The sequence below is a fragment of the Oryza brachyantha genome, chromosome 1 (assembly GCF_000231095.2).
Source record: "Oryza brachyantha chromosome 1, ObraRS2, whole genome shotgun sequence".
Classification (NCBI taxonomy): Eukaryota; Viridiplantae; Streptophyta; class Magnoliopsida; order Poales; family Poaceae; genus Oryza; species Oryza brachyantha.
In genome coordinates, this window is record NC_023163.2 from 5,634,846 (window position 1) to 5,647,260 (window position 12,415).

A 12,415-nucleotide genomic window follows, 5' to 3' on the forward strand; every position below is an offset into this window, starting at 1 on the left:
GGCCAGCTCATCCGCTACTCGCTAGCTTGTCCGGCGTGGCGTGCATGGACGCACGTACGGCGCGCGTGCAGCCATGGAAACATGCAGCTGGAGGGGGCAATAAGAAGGCTACAGCGTCGTCGTCGTCCGGGCAAGGAACAGCATGGTTTGTTTACTGCTGTAAGCATGCAGCCGGCCGGCCGGCCGCCATTAGTGCCTGGAGGGTCATCTGATGTCGTCTGCTGTTTTTTGTGGGTAGGAAATGGGTTTGAACATGTTCTTCACTGTACTTTTTGGAGGCTTTGCTTGCTGCGGTTTGCTGGAATCTTTGGATAACTAGAAATGACATGATTTTTAGGAAAAAAATTGCTTTTATCACCTTTGACTGTTGTTTATCGTATTATCTCTCTTCTTAGTAACTGGAAAGCGCTTCTGAGACAGGACGAAGTGGGAAGCATGGATTGTATGATTGGGGAAATTCAAGCAAATGTTATGAAGCTCTCGAGGAATTGTGATGGAGTGGGCTAGTTTTGTGATCCTTAGATTTTAGCTGTTAAGATGGTTTAGAGGTGTTTTAGTGTTGTTTTGTTTCCTTGATGCAGCATGTGTAAGCTGTAACCAAAAGAAGTTTGTGGCTTGCTTTTTGTGGTGCGATTAGCTCTAAGCTGGTAAACCCCAGCCTGAACAAATTTGCTTTCACTAGAAGCCGGGCTCATATGAGTCTGTTGTCTAAAAAAAACTTTTTGGAGGCTCTGCTATGAGCAGGGATTCTAGACGTCCACTCGCCTGTTGTACATCATCTAAATAGGTACAAAAAACAATTAAAAAAATTATGAAGATATATTAATATGATATATATCACCCCATAAACATACAAGATTAAATATGAATTTTAAAATTTGTAACAAAAATAACAAATCTAAACTGTTGACAATATATGCATATTCATAGTCAAATTTATTATAATTTGTATAAGTCATATTTAAACTTATAGTTTTGTGGAGTTGTATATTTATTATTAATCTATCTTCATACGATTTTTTTGAAATATTTTGATAACCATTTAGATGATATACACTAGTTAAGAGGTGTCCTCTTAAGAGTTATAGAAGAGTTTTCCGCTTTGCTATTCGCTGGTGGCCTGATTCTTCTTTTTTCTGCTAGTAATTTACTATACGCCAAGTTCTTATATATGACTAGGATTTCGTATATATTAATTTATGTTCATAATTAATAGTTATTATTTAAATAACATGATAAATATCTAACCGAGTGGTTAGGGCACCTCCAATGCAGGGTGTTTATTAGTGAGGTAGTTAACAATTTAATTAAACTAAGCACTATACTTAAGCTGAGCGCTTAGCTTATTTATGTTGTTAAGCTGAGCCCTAAGCAGCTGTAGTTTATTTTTTTTCCCAAGGCCGCCCCTACATGTAACTTTGGTGCCCTCCCCAGCTCCCCTCCTACCCCACAGCCCCTTATAATTCTTCCTTCCAAGCAAAGGCAAACTCTCCTGGGTGCTACGTGATTTGTCCATTCACAGCCACCACTATTAACCATGCACACACCAGCTTGCTACATTGCGAGCTGTTGTAATTGTTCGCCTCTCACGAGACCTTAACATCCTCCTCACTATCCAATGGCTGTCACCACTATAGATCTAGCTACTTCCACCTCCAAATAATATGCTGACATTGATTTTTTTTATACACGTTTGATCATTCATTTTTTATAAAGCTATATGTATGCATAAAAGTATACTTAACAATAAATAAAATGATATAAAAATAATTAATAATTATATAAATTTTTTAAATAAGATGAATGGTCAAATGTATATAAAAAATAAACATCGTCAAACATTTAGAGACGGAGGTAATAACAAACACGCAGCACTGCTAGCTAGGGTGGATAATGAGTTAATTAGCTTGACTCAAGCAACGTTACCGAACTAAAACGTTAGCTAATTAGTTGGCCTGGCACGCAAGCTAGCTGGTTTAGCTTAGGCTCGTCAATGAGTTCTATCTTATTTATACCATTTTTATGATTTTAAAATTACTACTTTATCATATATTAACGTAATAATAAATAATAACTAATAAAAGCTTATGGCCATTGTTATAATCTAACAAGTTGTATATACATGTACATATCAAAATAGATCTTTGTCGTCGATTGACGGAGAGGTATGATAGGTAAAGAGAAAAAAACGGAGAGCCTCACGGGCCTCACCGCCGCCCTGTTGTCCCCGTCTACCTCTTTGCCTCGTTGTTCCCGCCGCCGACGCCACTCATGTACCTCCCTGTTTTGTCTTGTATTGGCACATGAAATTACACCCCTACCCTTCTACTTCTATTCATTATGTAGAGTACCACATCAGGAACATCACTGGTAACCTGCGGTATCAATGTCTGCCGGTCGTTGGATCTGTCCATATCCAATGACCAAGAATTGGTACTGTGGGTACAGTTGGACTATAAAAACCCTCAAAACCTATAGTTTGTATGTAACTGAAAGACTAATTGTTAGTTAAAAAGTAGTAAGTATATGAAAGCACGGTGATCCTTTATACTAGTGAGCTCAACAAGCAACTCACGTTAAGCTCACGAGTTAAAACCATAGCTCTGCTAGATGAGTTTGAGCCGATCCAAATCCCAGAGCAAATCGGCCATGGGTCCAAAATTCGACATATTTTGTTCAACGTCCCCCACCCCGCAGCGCTGAGACCTCCTTTGGAAATTTGGAACATCATTAATTTTGATCCAAATCTTACAGAGTTTATATTTTTTTTTAAAAAAAGCATAGGGGTTTTCACCGTTTGACATGATTTACCATGAAAAATTCAATAAAATTGTACGAAACTCGTACGTACGCTGTGGGGGTGCCCTAACCACGATGAGATGTCGATCACCAACCTACAAACAGAAACACAAAGGGTGTTTACACAGCAAATTAATTCCTCCCACATGTAACAGCATACAATAATCACTGTTCATTTAACGTACACGGTGTGTTTATGTGCAATTAAATCAGTCGGTAGCTGGTCACTGTTAGCTCGATCTACCTACGAGGTACGCATATATGAGTACAAGGCAATGTTGGTAATTTTGTGCCGCACACACGACGAAGTATATATTCAGTACACGATATCAATTAATTAACATAACTATATCTATTTATATATCCGATGCACGGCTGATCAGTCGAAGCTGTGTACGTACGTACGTATATTGGTATTAATACAACTGAAATATATACTTTATGTCGGTTAGTTGAGGCAGTGAAGCTAGGTAGCAATGCCAACAAGTGTGCAGACTTCTTGTGTACTCTTTTATATGCATGTAGCATATATATTCTGCAATGTTTGGAAAGACAGGTCGATTTTAAAGCCAGCCTGCAGTTTGGATCAACTTTATATTGATGAATTGAAGGCCAACCCAGTGAGGTTCTGACAGCTGCAATCTTTATCAGGATCTTTAGCTTCTCCTTACACTCTAGATTGCGAGAATATGACACGTTTAATTCCAAAAACATCTAATCGAATCTTGGATATTTAAATAAAGTATTAAATATAGATAAACACTAAAACTAATTACGTAGCTATGGGGGAAATCGTGAGAAGAATCTTTTGAGCCTAATTAGTGTATAATCAGTCGTAAGTGCTACAGTAACCAACGTGTGCTAATGAAAGATTAATTAGACTCAAAAGATTCGTCTCGCGGTTTCGGTGCGGAATTTAAAATTTATTTTGTAATTAGATTAAGTTTAATAAACGCATCCATATGTAGAGTAGAACCTAGAAAATGAACTATTACTAAGTCCCAAAATAAGTGTTCTATTATAGTTCAAATTTAGACCGAAAGGAAGCACTTATTTTGGCTTCCCATCATCTGTTTGTTAGAATATTAAACTTTGAAAAAGAAATCGAATTTTAACGGCCCAGCCTCCACGGAAAATTCAAGCTAGGCAAGTGAATACTCATTTTGCTTATAGATTGTACGGTCAATACATTCCAAACTTAACCATATGAATGGTAAAATTAGTTTCCACAAAATTAATGCCTGCTTCATTCATAAATATTTATAATTAAAGAGAGAATTTGATTAATATTTCCATATCTTGACAATCAATTTCAAACCAGAATAAGTGTATAAAATATAATAATTTTATCTTATCTTAAACGTTAAATATTTAGGATCAGATAAGGGCACACCTAATATTCATGTCCAGAGAGGCAAAGACAAACAAACAGATATCAGCCTGCTTGTACAGCAAACTGTAGAATTAATCTCAGACAATGGCAAGGAGAAACTGCTACTGGTACTCCAGTTAATTAAGCTAATTGAGCCTGTCTCTCGGTCTATGATCACCTGAGAATTATCATTAGGCCAATGGCACGCATGTAGTCAATTAATGTGACGTAGTAATGCACATGAGTAAGTAGTTCGTAGCTGTACGTACCTACGTCCGTCCGTGCCCCAGAGCGTGGATTCTAACCTCTTCATCCACTCGTAAGCTTTGGTCTATTGCATATTATTTAAATAGTCATAAAAATATTATATATATATATATATATCACCCCATAACATACAAGTTAAAATATAATTTTTACAATCCATAACAAGAATAACAAATTATATGAATTTTTCATATTTTTTTACGACCATTTGGATAACATAGAGGTTAAAACAGTTTTCTCAGTGCCCTAGTATAAGCCTATAGATATGCCCTATGTATGCCTGTGCCACTTGCTGCATGTACGTCGTGTCGACTCGTCGCGACAGATCGTCGTCTTCCCCGGCGCCGGTATCTCCACGGCGGCGGGGCCCCCCGGCGGAGCCCTGACGACGTAATTAAGCTAGCGGTAGTACGTAGTATACGTGCATGCATGAGCATTTCTCCATGCATGCAGCCTGCCGGCCTGCAGATCTCGCTGAGATCAGGCTCTGGCCAGGCTATATAGGTCTCTGGATGAATGTGTGCTGGACAAGTTAATTGCCTAGTAGTAGTCTGCATGCATGGTTAAAGGCACTATTGCAGTGATGTGATGCTTGCATTACAGCACTTACCATGCAAGCCATGATTTTTATATCCTCCGTATCACAAGAGACTGATATTAGACACAGTTCTCTTAAGAGCAAGATTAATAGTAGCATTCATTGTCTACTCCAATTTCATTTCATGTCATATATAAATAATTTTGTAGCTCACATATATAATAAGAGGCTCTAATTTTCAGCTTGTTCTATCATGACAATAATATTATATTTTTTATGTATCCTATCATCTCTCTTTCTTTATCTTTTAAGTGATACTTTTTTTTGCTATGTGTATGTAGTCTGGCTCTAAATTAAGCATTCATCTATCTTCTCTCCCCTACTTTGTTTCTGCCAACTCAGCAATAATTTTTTTGGAGTCGGCTTAGCACCTCTATTGTACCTGCTCTAATACAAACAAACAGTATATATTAATTTATATTTGAATTTAGTATATCCCTCTCATGTTATGTATTTGAATTAGTGTAGCAATCATATTTCATGCACGAAACTTTTTCCTTCTATTTCTTTGTTTACTTACTTACCATATTATCTTTTATCCTATGTTACAGTTTATTTAATTTTTTGACACCAACTTATTCATTGCATCGTAAGTGCTCTTAGCTAGCTAGTTCAGACAACCCCATTCGAAATTGATTGTTAACCATATTATATATTACTTCTGTTTCATATTATAAAATATTGTTGTTCTCTGGATCATATATATAGTTGCTGATAACACTCGACATATATATAACATATTTATTGATTAAGGATGAGTCAAGTTAAAACTAAAAATATCTTATAATAGAGATGGATGAGGTAGTACGTACGATTACATTAGATTATCTATTTTAATTATATAAGTGAACTAAATATTTCATATAGATTCAAAATATAAATTTAACATATACAATTAAGGACAGGGGGGTTGTAGTTTATGACAAGAGGCAGGCGTGTAAACAATACGCTATAAAGCGAAATATATTTCTAGAGACGTGGAGTAAATATTTTGTAGCAATTAATATATATTCCAATATTGTAGTTGGAAAGAACATTTTTTAATATATATAGAAAATTAAGTATACTTTTAGAGCGTGGGAGTAATTAAGTACATTGTACACTAGCAATTAATAATGGAACGAAATGTATAGCTCATAAACAGGACCAAGGTAGTACACACACAAGCGTGTGGTACAATAGACAGCGCGCGTAAATGTTACTAGCATCTGCTTCGGTGGCCAACTTAATACCTTGTTCGATTAACTGAGGGGTGTTTAGCCGGGAAATGAAAACTTTTGGACATCATATCAGACGTTTGACCGAATATTGGAAGAGATTTTTCGACACATATAACAAAACGAATTTTATGGCTCGCCTAGAAACTGCGAGAAGAATATTTTGAGCCTAAGTAATCCGTCATTAGCACATGTGGGTTACTGTAGCCCTTGTGGCTAATCATGTACTAATTAGACTCAAAAGATTCGTCTCGCGATTTCTCTCATAATTGTGCAATTAGTTTTTCGTTTTATCTATGTTTAATACTCTGTTTAGATGTCGAAATATTCGATGTGATGTTTTTGGAGCAAATTATTTGGACTAGACGGGGCCTGAATCAACCGCCGTGAACGTCGCTAGCTAGCCTGTTTTAACGACTATGGTACTCCAGCTAGCTGAGATCAGTTTGTGTCGTCTACAGCTTAATTAATTAGCTGAGATAATCACTACGCACTATGGTAATTTTTACATTCATGGTCTCTATATATCACAAGGCATATATATAACTATATATCACAAGGCATATATATCACTATATAATTAGTTTTTTTATAGATTTTTCAAATAAGACGGATGGTCAAACGTTAGACATATAAATCGAAAAATGAATTTTTTTTTACAAAGGCAGAATATGTTTACTATTGCTGGGGTAACAGTACTAAATTAGCTTCTGGACAGCTACTAGATGGTGGTCAGATGCATCATATTCTGTTTAAATTCTGCAAGAAAATTAAGGCCATGTTTAATTCCCATAAACTTTTTTCCAAAAACATTATATCGGATCTTTGACACCTAAATAAAAAATTAAATATACAAGAACATTAAAACTAATTACAGTTATGGAGAAAATCGTGAGACGAATCTTTTGAGCCAAATTATTACATAATTAGCCATAAGTGCTACAGGACCAATATGTGCTAATGACAGATTAATTAGACTCAAAAGTTCCTTTCGCGGTTTTCAGACAGAATCTAAAATTTGTTTCGTAATTAAACTACGTTTAATACTTCAAATATGTGACCATACACGTCGATTTAACTTCTCTCGCAAAAAATTTTTAGAACTAAACAGGGCCTAAGGTCGTTTGCTGGAGCTAGGCAGCTAGCAGACAACTACTACCTCCGTCCCATAATAACCTTATTTTTCGTTTTTTCGTGTCCAACGTTTGACCATTCATTTTATTTAAATTTTTTTTGCGATTAATATTTTTATTGTTACTAGATGATAAAATATGAATAGTAATTTATACGTGACTATTTTTTTAATGTTTTTTACAAATTTTTTAAATAAGATGAATCGTCAAACGTTGGAAAAAAAAAGATTATTATAGGACGGGGGTAGTATATACTAGGTAGATACATCATACATGCATGCGTGGGCAAATAATGCAATTGGTACGCGTAAGGTAAGATGTGGGCAGGTGCTGTGCTGTCACTTTTGTAAGCCTTGTGATCAAGAGAACAATACTACTACTGCTGAGGACAGGCCAACTGCGTATTTGTGTGGTGGAGGCCCACGATCGAATTGCCCGTTGCAGAGCAGTTTCATGGTTGGTATATGGTCAATTGGCCGTGCAACCGTTTTTCAAGCCAAACTTACTTTAATCAATTTTTATAGTAAAATATATCAATATTAAATTCGTTTGATCGAAAAGACTAATGAATATATACAATATAAGAGTTATATGTCGTTTTGTGTTAAAATTACCGCTATATTTTTCTATAATTGTGGTTAAACTCAAAAAACTTTTAACTTAGGCCCCGTTTAGTTCGTAAAAACTTTTCAAAAAACATCATATCGAATATTTTGACACCTAAATAAAGCATTAAATATACATGAACATTAAAACTAATTACACAGTCATACGGAAAATCGTGAGACGAATCTTTTAAGCCTAATTAGGACGTGATTAGTCATAAGTGCTACAGTAACCAATATGTACTAATGCCGGATTAATTGGACTCAATAGATTCATCTCGCGGTTTCTAGGTGGAATCTGAAATTTATTTTGTAATTAGAGTATGTTTAATACTTCAAATGTGTGTCCAAAAATTTGATTCGATGTTTTTGAAAAAACTTTTTGCAAACTAAACAAGACCTTAAAAGAAAAGTAAAAACATATGGGATGGAGGGAGTAGTTAAAAAGCAAGGTTAATTTAGCGGCTCATCTTCCGGGTATTTTGATTTCGTCTCGTTAAATTAGATTAGTCAAACAACAAGAATTTGACTAGCTAGACGCATTCTAAAGAACATGTACATTATATATTTAAGAACTGAGAGTTAAGTGTGTATATATATTTGCTTGCGGCAAAGCAGATCGATCGATTAACGAATAAGTCAGTGTTCAAACTTAAGAGCATGCACACTAGCTGTGTTGTTTTTAGCCTAGACATTATGGCGCCGTGGTCGAGAACAGTAAACCATAGGTTTCTTTCGATAGAAAAAGGTCAAATAGTATATTTATAAAATAAAATAATATATAAATAATATATTTATATAAATAATATATAAATATATAAATATATAAATAATATATTTATATATTTAAGCGAAAGCATCGCTTAAATTTTGGTTCGGGGTATACGCACGGCACGCGTGTAATAGGTGTAGTTTTGTTAACGTCGATCGTCCTCCATCGTTTCGTACGTACGTTCACTGTTGGCTGAGCTTGCATTAGCACTAGCATGCATTGGGCTGTTGATTGTGTCATGTACTCCTGTATGTGTCGGGGGTGTGTGTGTCGATTCCTGTTTGGATAGAGATCTCGTACACAGATGCATGACGTAACATATAGAGCAGTATCTGTCAGTGTTTCACTAGTAATATATTCCCTCCGCTTTTCACCGACTTCGTTGACTTTTGTTGACTTTTTATTTCATCTCGTCATTCGTTTTATTTAAAAGATTTATCTAAATATACAAAATTATAAATCATTTATTTAAAGTTATTTTAGTAATAAATCAAATCATAACAAAATAGTTAATAATTATATAATTTTTTATTAAAAAGTCAACGGTGTCAAAAAAAAATTGAAGAGAGTGTGTAACGTGTAATTCGTACGCTCCAACGGGCACACGTAGTTAGGAATTAATAGGCTGCACTTCGGTATTTATAGGAGGGAGGAGGGGATGAGATAAAAGAACGATGACTTTGCATGTGTTATTTTTGAGATGGTTGATAAAAGATTATTTGGTTTTTTTAATAGCTATTTTTTAAACGATGAAATTGGCTTTTGGAGATGTTCGATGAAAGACGAAAGATTATTTGATTTTTATAGCTATCTAATGGTATAAACGATGGAATTGGCTAATATAAAGTTAAAAATATATTTTTAAAAGTCAAGATGATAAACTTTTATATAGAAACTTATTATAAAAAAATGCATGGTTCAGTAGTTCAGGAAGCATGCACGCAAAAGTCGAGAAAAACATCTAAAAAAGTTGTCTTAAAGAACACAACATTTATTTTAATATAGTAGTAGAGAAAAGGAAACCATACATCCGTGTTGCCGCCTCCAAGCCCCCAATGACAAAAATTAGTTATCACCAGAAAACATTATTAGTCGTTCGGGCTCAATGGTGGTGATGACTCTGCCCGTGGTTCTAAAGTGTTTTATAGTGGGGATTAGCAGCGAGGTCGTGCTTTTATGGGTTGTTATACTACTTTTGTAGATTCCATAGTGCACTCGTAGGAACATAATTTTTAATGTTTAATGTTATGTTTTCATCAGCTATTACTATGGGTTCAACCACTTAAATACATTTTTTTTCGTGGAATGTTTTTTTTTTCCTGATGGTTCAGATGGCTCTTAAGGCACCTTTTGAAAAATATAGCAAACCTCCGTGATTTCAATCTATGAAGAACTTTAAAAACAAAGGATTAAATTATATCCCTCCCTTTGATAATCATATGAAATGAACAATCTTATACATTTTGAGCAAAGTCAGCAAGAGCTACAACCCTTTAGAAAAGTTCATTTAAGTTCATCTCTGTCAGCTGATTCTTGGGTTTTTCCCTTGATCTATTTAAACGGTTATTATAGTAACTTATCTGTCTTTTATGATCTTCTATTTTGCATTTGCAATCCTATCAAAATCCCATATTTTTTCCCATTTCTATATTTTTTAATTATATGTTTTAAAGAGCCCTAGGTATATATGGTAGTGGTGTGCACCAGTGAAGTTTGTGCCATTTTACTTTGGTTTAACTATGTACTCCCTCCGTCCCTAAATTTTTAACGCCATTGATTTTTTATACACGTTTGGCTATTCGTCTTATTAAAAAAATTTACGTAATTATTAATTATTTTTATATCATTTTATTTATTGTTAAATATATTTTTATGCATATATATAACTTTACATATTTTATAAAAGAATTTGAATAAAACAAATGGTCAAACATGTGTCAAAAATTCAATGGCATCAAATATTTAGTGACAAAGGTAGTATACATACAGCTAAACAAATATTTCTATGAGTAGACCGCGGGTCAAGCAAAAATACCATAGCCGGATATATCTCTAAAAGTCCTGTAGCGGCTATAACTGTCTTACATTTAATTCGGAAAACAAAAGGAAACCATCTATTCATAGTAGCCTCTTGATCGATCAATCATTCTTTGATCACAGTGTCATAATTTCCCCTCGTTAAGCATCTCATATGTACGCATGGCGGCTATTTTACGTAACTTCGTAAAAAGAATATAAGTATTTTCAGTAAAATTTAAGGTTAAGAATAAAACATTTTATGTATTAATAAATGAGAAACAAGTTGAGTTGAAAGATTAGGTGGCTATAAAATAGAAAATAAATAAATAAAAAACGATCGATGAAATAATTAGTACTGCGAAAAGTATAAATACTTAATTTTGATATACAGAGTAAGACGTGGCATTATTGAGTGTCAGGAATTAAACACCTAGGCCCCGGCCGTTAATAATCTCTGAATCTCTGCCTATATATACACATGGAATAATTTCGCTGTTTTTAATTATGGCATTGTTCTAGATCGCATTTCCTTGACGGGCCTACTGCATTCACATGGCTAGAGTCGAACCAGATGTATATGTCTAGCATATTGTCCGTGTGTTACAGCAAGGTTTTAATTAAAAAATTAGTATTAACTCATTATTACCATAAATTTTTTCATATATTATATATTAATAAATGTATATATATTGTTATAATGTACATTTTATTTTTTATATAAATTAGAAAGTTGGTAGATGATGACTGACATATGTGCCCTCTCTCACTTCTTAAGAGACAGGAGTGGATGATTTAGGATGATCTCAGATTTATCACCATCGACATTTATTTTTAAAGTAGTATAAATATTTTTAATTATTGTTTAAGATCAAAATGGATGGAAAAGATAGTAGGAAGAATGGAGCTATGTTTTCTGATCAACTCGACTAGTCCCGATTCATTTTAGATTTGAAGAGAAGTTTAGCTTTAAATTGAAGTGCTTCCTCTGTCAAAAATAAATAAATAAACCCTTCTATTCTGAGACAACTTTAGTTGTAAGTAGAAAAAAGACTGCAGCATTCCTCATTTATAGGAGTGGTATATTGGTCCGTTGGTAGTAATAAAAATGTAAAAATTGATTTCTTTTGGATAAAAATTTACGCTCTAGAAGTTATTTACGTAAATTAAAATAAATATTTCTATACTACCTTAAATTATTTGTTTTTGTTGGGAAATCGCAACTCAGGAGTCTACTCCGTATACAAAGTATAAACATTTCTAGAATATTTCTTATATCTTATAGATTAATGTTAATTAAGGAGAAAACACGTGGCCCGTAATAAATATGAAATAAATAGACATGAGAGGAAAGATAGGGCGATATGTGAATAGACTTTAATGAAAGTGATCGATGGTTCATTGTGAATAGTGTTAGAAATATTTATATTGGTTATGCTTTTTTTTGGCAGAGAGTTGAATGATGAAAGATTGTATGATTTTTTATAACTATTTAATTTTATAAATAATGAAATTAATCGCTGAAAAGTTAAAAACAAAAGAAAAAGATGGTGAACTTTTATATATAAGCTTTGTAAAAAAAATACGATTTAACGGCTGGGAAACGTGTGCACAACATCCAAGAAAAATCTAAGAA